At 37.5% G+C, this 10,923-nt stretch overlaps 1 pseudogene; it reads right to left on the bottom strand.

The window, feature by feature from the left end:
- Positions 1-4,140: 4,140 nt before the first annotated feature.
- Positions 4,141-6,946, bottom strand: LOC140826967 (uncharacterized; annotated as a pseudogene).
- Between the last annotated feature and the right edge of the window lie 3,977 nt (positions 6,947-10,923).

The raw sequence follows: 10,923 nt of genomic DNA, 5'->3' as shown, positions 1-10,923 counted from the left end.
GGCTGAGGTTTATGTTTATGTCTTGCTCCCAGTATATATGTATATGTATCTATATACCGGGGCATGTCCCGAGGATATGAGTTGGTTGTATATGATTGGTTTTGATTTCGTGTGGGCATGTTTTATGATTTGAGATTAAATACTATTTTTAGTATTATAAATCTAGAAGAGATGTTTTGGGCTCGTCGTAAAAGAAATTTTAAACCCGTTTTCCGCTGTGATTAATTAACCCTAATCAGATTGCATGGTAATAACGATTAGGAGCTAAGGGCCCCACAAACAAGATAATGTTCCTTTGTTTTGTGATAGTCAGAGTGCCTTACACATCGCAAGGAATTCAGCCTTTCATTCCAGGACGAAACCCATTGGAGTCCAATTTCATTTTGTGCTGGAAGTAGTAGAAGAAAGAAGTGTTGATATGCAGAAAATCCATACAAAAGATAATATAGCTGATTTTCTGACCAAGCCAGTGAACACTGATAAGTTTGAGTGGTGTAGATCCTCAAGTGGCATAGCGGAAACGTAAGCAGTATGGAATGGCAATATTGAAAAGATGTGTGGAGAGTGTTTGATTCTCAATCAAATCTCCAAGTGGGAGAAATGTCGGCAAACAGGAAATGCATTTAATGCATTTCCTGTGATAATTTAAGTAAAGAAATGTTGGCTTCAAAATGGCTTGGCAGGGATAATGTGTTGAATAAGAATACGCATTTTTAACGCGTATTCACACTGACAGAGGCTCTATGAATAGAGCTCCCCCTTCATTTTGAAATCATCATTTCTTCGAGTTTTCTCTCATCTAATAGCATTTAAGTGCTTAGTTCTATAATATTTGTGAGGTGTTTGTTGTCCTGTATTAAGAGAGTGTGTGTTTACTTTGGAAACACAGTGAGTGAGTTGTACACCACAAAATATTATAGTGAAAATCTTTTCATCTTGTCCGTGGTTTTTACCCTAATGATTTTTAGGGGTTTTCCACGTAAATCTCGGTGTCCAGTTTATTCTTTAATTTCGGGTTTATTATCTCAAATTATCGCAAGTGGGACCAACACCAAGCCCTGGCCCCGAGCCCTAGCCCAGCCCTTGACAGGAACCACAAAACCGAACAGAAACCACACTCCCCGCATGAAGAAGAACACACAGTCTATTCAGCCCACGGCTTCTTGCTATACCAGCGGCTCCTACCCCTTTCCAGACCATCTACCAGTGTCTAAGTACACTCCAAATCATAGCCATACATCAGCGGCAACGTCCAGAGGGATCCAACCAAAGGATTGATCAAGAAAACCAAGAAATGAACCAATTCATACATAAAATTTCAGATATTGATCCAAATTGTTTTGCTTTCAATCTTGGCACCTACCAAACGCATTTTCATGCATAATTTGTATCAAATTACGTAATATAACATTATCGATGCATAAAAGAAAGGTTTAGACATGCATTTGCGTTAAAACACATGAATTATCGAATATCGATGCGGGGATGAACAGAGGCCGTTGTGCTGCGTTTTTCTTGCTCGAAAGTGGCTAAATTAATCGAGTATAGTGGTGTGATGGTTGGCTTAAGCTTGCTCATGGAGAAAATTGAAAAAAAATCCAAGCTTTTCCTTGAAAAATTTGGCCGAGAGTTGGCGTGTGTTTTTGGTGTTTGTGTGTGTGTGTCGTGTAATGTGTGTGTTGTGTGTGCGTGGGTTTTATGTACAGGCAAAAACTTGTGTGAGACGGTCTCACGGATCGTATTTTGTGAGACGGATCTTTATTTGGGTCATCCATGAAAAAGTATTACTTTTTATGCTAAGAGTATTACTTTTTATTGTAAATATGGGTAGGGTTGACCCGTCTCACATATTAAGATCCGTGAGACGGTCTCACATGAGACACACTCTTATGTATAAGATATGGTAGGACTCTTCTTGTATTTAAATGAGATAATGATTAGGTGTTTTAGTTTAATTAAAATACTAACTAAATTTACTAATTAAGCTCTTACAATTTAAATTATTAATTTATCCTTTCAAAATTTTAAATTAAGAGTCCTACAATTTTAAAATTTCACTCATAATTAAATACCACCTAATTTAATTAATTAAGCCATAAAAATAATTATTAAAATATTTTATTTTGAGTGGACGTATTTAAATCCGTTATTTTCTAATTTTGCTAATTAAAATGCTTAATATACTTTTATCTCACTCGATAAATTAATTTAGTCCTAAAATGCTAAAATTTATAAATCTTTTAAAATACTATTTTCTTGACTTAAAATAAAAATATAACTTTAAATTTTTAATATCTTAATCGTGCCAGTTCTCCTTTCCCGATTCGGTATCGAACATTCGTCTGAAAACTAAAACTCATGAAAACATCTTAAATATAATAAAATTACAAAATAAAAATAAATAATTTAACACATAGCATGCATTGCTTAAATTATTAACTAAATAAATTAATTAATGCAATCATGCATGGGTTTATGTGTAATAGTTTTTAAGCACTACATCAAAATCATAATCTTTCAAAAGATCCATCCAACACATAGGTCTCATTTTTAGATTTGAATGAAAGAAAATGTACTTCAATTTTTATGATATGAATAATTACAAATTACTCGCAAAAGAGATAATGCATCCAAATCTTGAGTGCAAAGACAATATCAGCCAATTACAAGTCATGGACATGATATCTAGATTCTTGCGATTTCAACTGAAGAGAACCATAGGATACAACTCGGCCATGTTGCATTAGAACACAACCTAGACCTCGACTTGATGCATCAATGCACACAATAAATCCTCATGAACTACTTGGAATTATCAGAATTGGTGCAGAAGTCAATCTCTCATTCAATTCAACAAAACTTGACTCACATTCATCAGACCAAGTGAATATCTGGTTTTTATAAGACAAATGAGTGATAGGTTTAGCAATTTTTTTAAAAAAAAATCAGTTATAACAAGTTAAACCCATGAAACTTCGAATCTCTGGCACAATAGTCGGTCTTTCCTAGTTCAAAATTACTTTCACTTTATTTGGGTAAATAGAAATGCGATGTTGTTTCATGGCTCAAATCGAAGCTACGGATATGGGGAATAAAACCCTTCAAGGAATTTTGAGTTTCGACATCAGATGAAAAAGTTATGACGATTCTTTTATTGTTGCAAGAATAGTGACGAGAAAAAGGCGTTTAGTTTTTTCTTTCTTCTTATGTGTGTATTATGTTTATTTACTAATAATAGTAATGTGTGTCAATTTATCTCGTTTTGCATTTATTTTGTTCTCGTGTGTTATTTGAACTCTGGATGTATTTTATATCGCATTAACTCGGATATTGTAAATACATATTTTTAACACTTCCTAATTTTTTTGACATAATTAATTATTTTAATTCATAAAGGCAATAATTATTCTAATCATTCCAAATTACCGAATAATTAATGACAAGGTCTTAAATTTCAAAAGTACTCCTTTCACTTCACAAACACTACAATTTATTTGTACAATCCCATTGCCGGCTTATTTGTTCCATTTTATGCATATAATATTCCTGATCACGTAATTATTTAAAAATCTAAATGTAGTAGTTCGTACCCTTGCTAGAGTTGCTCTTTTTATGCTAGTCCTTCAACCTTTTACTTATGCCTTTAATAGAAAGTGCATATGGCGATAAAACTTTATGTGATTTGAGGTTAAATGGATTGAATAATTACGGGCATACTGTGATCTTATAATTGCTTATTTTTGTCAAAAAATATATTTTTTTTAAAAGAGAGAAAACAATGTCAATAAATTAGACATATAGTAGTAAAGCATTGTTCTGTTTATATATGCATTTCAAACTTCCATATTTCAAGTGACTAAAAGTAATAAAAAGAAGTTGGCATTTATAGAAATAAGCATCAATATTTTTTCTTTGAATATATTTATATATATTGTGAGACGGTCTCATATATCTTTATTCGTGAAACGGATTGATTCTACTCATATTTACAATAAAAATTAATGCGTTTGACATAAAAAATAATTTTTTCATAGGTGACCAAAATAGAATATCGGTATCACAAATCGACTTGTTAAACTGTCTCACATGAGTTGTTTTTGCGTTTTTCTTGGATGTAGTCATAACTATGGAATAACACTGTCCACAACCTCAATTTATTTAGTGCTGAATTAAGAAATCAAATCTATTAATACAGATCAAAAAACGAAACGACTTGAAATGATCCCAAAAACTACTCCAAATCCATATCCCATAAGAATAACTTGCCACGTAAATCCATCCAAAATGCTACCATCATCATCACCTTGTTGTGGCAACATCTCTTCGTCATCTGTGCATTTCTTAGTCAAAGGAAATCCACATAATCCCGAGTTTCCTATGTATGAGCTGCTGTCAAAGGTAGGAAACTGACCGCCAGATTGGGGTATCGGCCCAACAAGATGATTATATGAAAGATTCAACCGTGCTAGAAATGTTAACCTCGTCATCTGCTGGGGAATTTCCCCTACCAATTGATTTGAAGATAAGTCCAAGGACTCTAGTACGTTTATATATGCTACACATTCAGGAATATGACCCGTGAGGATGTTATGGGACAAATTCAAATACCTTAATGATTTGAGCATTCCTATTGTATCTGAAATATTTCCATGAAACTTGTTGTTTGACAAATCAATGGTCGTAAGTGTTTCCAGAATTCTCTGATATTGAAGCTCCAGTCATTTTAAGGTTAATGTTACAGACTCCATGTAAGGGTAACGTAACGTTGAGTTCTTTGTTTCAGTTTTGTTTTCCTTGACATCAATCATGGCTTTGAAATTCTTGAAATATTGGTCTGGCAAAGCTCCAGTGAATTGATTGTCGGAGACATCGAAGATTTGCAGAATAGGATAGGAAATATTACTATTTAAAGCAGGAATCGTACCGTGGAACCTATTAGATCTCAGTACGAGAACTCGAAGCTCCACGAGATTTTCCATCCAAGAGGGAAAATAATCTTGGATTTTATTGTTCCCGACGTTAAGAACCTGAAGCTGTCGGCACTTGGCCAAGGACTGAGGGAACGTTCCTTCCAAATCGTTGCTATTCAAGTCAAGAGATAACAGAGCACTTCCATTTCCTGTGCACTGTGGAACTTTTCCTGCCAATCTGTTATTCGATAGATGGAGAATCTGAAGGGCACTCATATCGCAAATGGCTGATGGAATATCTCCTGTTAAACTGAAAATTACTTAGAATCTAATGGGTAGAAAATCGAAAAATTAAATGAAACACAACCTTTGAATGGGCGTCCAAATGTAACTTCCTTGTGATAAAAGGAACTTCACCTGTTAATTTATTTGAGTTCAAGAGTAGATAACTCAGCCATCTCAAATTGCCCGTCGTACGTAGACTCGAACAATTTTCGAAACACTCCAGCAATGGCCCATGTAAATCGTTTTCTTTGGCTGCAAAATATTGGAGTGATAATCCACAGCATAATCCTCGTGGGAGATTCCCCGAGAAGTGGTTTATAGAAAAATCAGCAAGGGTCAATCCAGGAATATTTTTCCCAAAATTTTCAGGCAACTGCCCAGTCAATTGGTTATTATTCACTTCAAAATATTGAAGTAAAGTTAAATTCCCAATTGTAGGTGGAAGAGTTCCATTGAGATTGTTCGCATAAAGGCTTAGCATATAGAGGTTTGTGAGATTTGTGATTGTTGGTGGTATTGCACTCGAGAATAGATTATTTGAAAGGTCGACGTACTTCAAATTTCGGAGGTTTCCAATCTCCAGTGGGATGGAGCCTGAAAATTTGTTATTTTCCAGGACGAGTGCAAATAAATTGGTCAGTAAGCCTATTTCAGATGAAACCACCCCCGTGAAGCGATTGCTTTCAAGATCCAAGAATGTTAGTTGGGTCCAACTGCTTAAAAAATGAGAGATATCACCAGAAAGATTATTATCAGCTAGCGTCAAGTATGTTAGTTGGGTCAGGTTTGACAAGGATAGAGGCAAAGGTCCTGTAAGTGAATTCCAGCCTAAGTGCATATAGGTAAGGTTGGTGCATTGGCCGAGCTCAGGAGGAATTGTTGAATTGAGGTGATTATTTGCAACAAATAGTTGTTTAAGGTTCACGAGTTGGCCTAAAGAAGACGGAATATTTCCTTCAAATGAGTTGCCGTGCAGCCAAAGATATTGGAGCTGTAACAAGTTTTTGAATACAGATTCGGGAATTGGGCCTGTGAGATTGTTAAATGACAAATCAAGAAGGGTAATACTCCGGCACCTGATTATAAAACTTGGAAACTGCAAAGTGAGTTTATTGGGACCAAGACTGAGGTATGTCAGAAAAGGGAGGCTCGGGATTCTAGACCAATCAGTCGTCTCCAAGTGATTTACTCCAAAATCCAAGTGTGTCACCTTTTGAAGGTTGCCAATTTGATGTGGGACTTCACCACTGAGCCAGTTGTAACGGAAACTAACGTACCGAATCTCTGTTAAATTCCCAATCCAGGTGGAATGATGCCTTCTAAGATATTGTTGCTAAGGTCCAAAGAAATGATTGTAGATAGATTTCCAATACTAGACGGGATGAATCCACTGAAGCGGTTTCCACTGATATTGAAACTGGTGAGATTTGAGAACGAACTGAAATCGAACCCGTCAATTCTGCCGTAAAGATTTGCACGGGATAAGTTTATATCGGAAACGGAGCCCCCTTCATTGCAGGTAATCCCTGTCCAATTACAAAGGTTACTGAGATTATCAAGGGACCATGGAATGGTAAAAGGAGACAGTGAAAGGGTTCTCTTCCACTGAACGAGAGCTTCAGCTTCCGTTTTTGCGGAAAAGCTAGTGTTCAGCAAAAGCAAAGAGAGAAGAAGAAGCAATAAGATGGAAGATATTTGGGATGTTCTCATGGCTATTTTCCTGCAGTTATACTCCAATATTTGCTCTCTTTTATAATACTCAAGAACAATTTTTTTATTACAATTTTATGCTTTGATAGTCCATCGTAAATTTCCATCCAATGCAAATAACGTATTGGAAATGTTTAACCAAGTTATGTCCATTTCATGCCGACAAAAGTAGGCGATATTGATGTGCAGAAGACGATAAATATGACAAAAGGCGTAAATAATGGAATTTTGGCATTAATTCAATCTTTTTTTTCCTAAAAAATTTTTTTGGAAAAGATGTATGGTATAATAGAAAATTTTTATGATAATTAATATATTATGAGGGAAGAAATGAAGAATAAAATAAAAACATAATTGTGATATAATAATCAGAAAATAAAACATTGGCCTTGGAATTAAATTAGTTTATTAATTAAAATCCACCACTGTCCACTTGAAGATCCATTCGATAGGAAAACAATTGGTTTTTGAAGATTTAAGTTTTGACCGATTTTTAATATGAAGTTTTCAAGTACTTAGGTCTTGAAATGAAGATTCATGAAGAAGATGAACATGATAAATGTTTTATTTTTATTCTCTGGTGATAGGAATTTTACGAAAAGTCGAACTTTTGTTATGATAAATAAAATTTAAATGTTTGAGTTTAATAATAATGAAGAAATGAATTACCATATTTTATTTGTAAATATGGATTGATTCATATTTGTAACTACAGGTGAGAAATTTGTAAATATTTGCCCTACAGATTGATTCATCAAGTCAAGAAAGACTTGGAAGTCCACTCGTCAATGAATAAAATCCAACGGCATCAATCGCTATTCACTCATAATTGTACTACATTTTTTCATGTACTGTTCGAAATCTCTCTAAATTTTATATATTATTATATTATCTATCTATCAATCTAACCATCCACACACATACCTTTCAATTTGAATCCAAACAGCACTCCAATCATTCACTACAATTATTTAAAATACCGGTTCTCGGCTGCTATACGTCCATTCTATGTACATAATATTGCCGATTGATACCTCCATAAAAGCCCGGGTCGTTTTTAACCCGGTTTCATATTTGATTTCCTCCCGGATATTGCAACCTCGTCCGGGCTCTTTATCAATAGTCCGGATGATAAGATGACAGGGTATTTCTCTTAAGCCCGGGTAATCAAGGGCCCGGGTTCTCGGTAGGGTCCCGGGAACCTTATCACTTGAACAACCTCGAGAATTGCACTGTAATCAAGTGTGATTGATACAGGCCGCCTAAATCTGTCAGAACCACTTGGGGTTAGAGTGTTCGGGAATTCATCAGAAACTACAAGTATGGGCAACCGACTTGACATATTTGGGCGGTGACACTAAAATCGAGATATTTACCTCATTTCTTCTTATAAATAGCAGGTATCAAATTCATTTACAGGTTCTGAAATCCTAAAACTCTTGAGCACTTAAAATATTTTCTCTCAAATACTGTTTGTGTTCATCTGAAAGCTTGCTGACTTTAGCATCGGAGTGGCCATGCCGGACACCCTTCCGGCGCCCATTCACGAGTTACATTCTTGTTTGCAGGCATTATTTCAAGCCATTATCTTAACTAAAAATTCCTAAACACTATAAATTGTTGATCTGACCCGGTGAGCATTCAACCCGGCTCGTACAATTCACCCGGATCACATCATTGGCGCCGTCTGTGGGAAATCTTGAGACTAAGGCGTTGATATGGCTCATACAAGAAAAACTAACCAGAATACTTCTCGGGCCCATCGAGGTGGTACAAACAATTCGAGATTGGATAATGCTCCTCCCAACGATCCTTCTAATCTGATTACCATAACTCCAGAGGAGTTGGATAGGCGTATCGCAGAGCAAGTGGAGAAGGCTATGGCTAAAAGAGATTCTTCCCATCAAGTTACACCACCTGGGGATGGGCAAGGAGAAAATCAAGAGCAGGAGCGAGAGTCCAGGGAAGAGGAAAAAAGAGGAGAAGGTGAAGAATCTTGTGCAGGATCCAAATCACCTACGATGGCCGAGGAGATGTTCGAATTAAGGCAGAAAATGAAAGTTCTGGAGGGACAGTTGGAAAATCGGGGTACTTCTCGAGCATGTGTCAAGGGACGCCCGTTTGCTGAAGCTATTGTCCGGGAACCTCTTCCCGGGAATTTCAAATCTGCTAAAGTAAAGGCGTATGATGGAAATGAAGATCCGGAGGAGCATTTGGCCAGATTTGAGAATATGGCCATGCTGCACTGTTACAATGACCGGATTAAGTGTAAGGTGTTTTTAACCATGCTGGTGGATTCAGCCCAGAGGTGGTTTGATGGGTTAGCCTCTTTGAGCATTAAATCCTTCGAGGATTTTCAGAAAGTTTTCTTGCATCATTTTAGTAGTAGCAAGAAGTACAAGAAAACTGCTTTTAGTCTGTTTGAAGTGAAGCAGAATCCAGAGGAAAGTTTGAGGACATATATCAAAAGATTTAACAGGGTGGCTTTGGATGTGCCTACTTGTGCCGCGGAAACAAAAACCACCGCCTTTACTCAGGTTTGAAAGAGGGTGAGTTTTTCAAGTCGTTAACAAAGAAAGTGCCTGAGGATTTTGAAGATTTGCTGTCCCGAGCAGAGAAATACATTAACATGGAAGAAGCTCAAAAACAGAAGAGAGAGAACATCCGAAAAGAGAGAGGAGACCGGGCGTCTAAGCCCGAGGAGAGGGGACCCAGGCGAAGTAATCCAGGGCACTTTTCCCAGCATGTGCCTTTAAAAATTGTACGGGATAGAGAAGTGCAGGAATGCAGTAGAGATCTGGCCCCCGATCATCAATTGGCCCGGCCTGAGAGGAATAGGTTTTGCACTATGCATCGGGTGTGTTATCATAACACCGAGGATTGCAAGGCCCTAAAAAGAAATTATGCCCCGCCGATCAACCCGGAGCATAATCAGTCTAGCAAGAGGTCGAGAGGTCCACCCTGGACACCTCTACAGCCTGGGACTAGCTCTCGGGTAGACCTAAGGAATGTTCCAAGGAATGATTCGGGTAGAAGAAGAGAGCCGGCACGCGAGAAGAAGAGATCTTCATCCCCTGCTGCGGGGTTAATAAAGATGATATCAGGAGGGTCCACGGATGGAGATTCTAATCGATGCCATATTACAGCCGCCATTCTAGAGCCTACAGAATCTTGCCACTCTGAGATCCAATTAGTCAATTCAGGGATTTGGAGGTTGGCAAAAGACTCGGTAGTAGCAATCTTGTTCAGCTGATTCCACTCCTTCCATAGCATCGCCTGCAGCAGAACCTGATCAGTGGCCAGCTCTGCAACATAAGTTACGTGAAATTCTCGCTTGTATTTCCTCGCCACTGCTCTCTGTGGCCTAGTGAAAGCTAAGCCATTCTGGTATGAGTGCATAAGATCGTGAATCTTATACCAGGTAGACATAACCATCCGTGAAGATGTCCACCCACTCAGCTATATGCAGGTGTTTACGCACTTTCTTCAGTTTGGCTACCAGGGTAGGGGTGGTGGCTTCCCCAGAATCATAAAGAAGTTTCAGCCCTTGAAGCTCTTCTCAATAGCCGAGAACTTCATGAAGCACTTCATCTTCTATAATGGATTTTTGAACCTCCAGATTGGGCTCTTTGAGGACTTCGGTCATGCCCGGAGTTCTCGAACTGCTTGCACCTGCCATGGTATCTATTGGAGTAATCTGTTAGGGATAATGGAAAGAACGGGAGGATACCATATATATAGGAAGAAGGAGTGTATCACGATCGTTGATTCTCAAATGTATAAACGGTTGAGATGAATATTGGAAGTTGTGCCAAGCAGTCGAAAAGACATGCGTAAATATCGAGATATCGTAACAGTCCTCGAAACGCGAGATCTTGCGGATAAGATTGAATTTAGGGCTTACGACAGCATCAACAATGGTATCAACGTCCTCAACATTACAGAAGGCTCCGATGTTATTTATAATGAATTATTTTTGACTCATCGGGACAACGAGTGTGACTCTAGCCCGACTATT

Source organism: Primulina eburnea, chromosome 1 (assembly GCF_022965805.1).
Source record: "Primulina eburnea isolate SZY01 chromosome 1, ASM2296580v1, whole genome shotgun sequence".
Lineage (NCBI taxonomy): Eukaryota > Viridiplantae > Streptophyta > Magnoliopsida > Lamiales > Gesneriaceae > Primulina > Primulina eburnea.
This window is presented reverse-complemented; position numbering and strand designations above follow the sequence as displayed.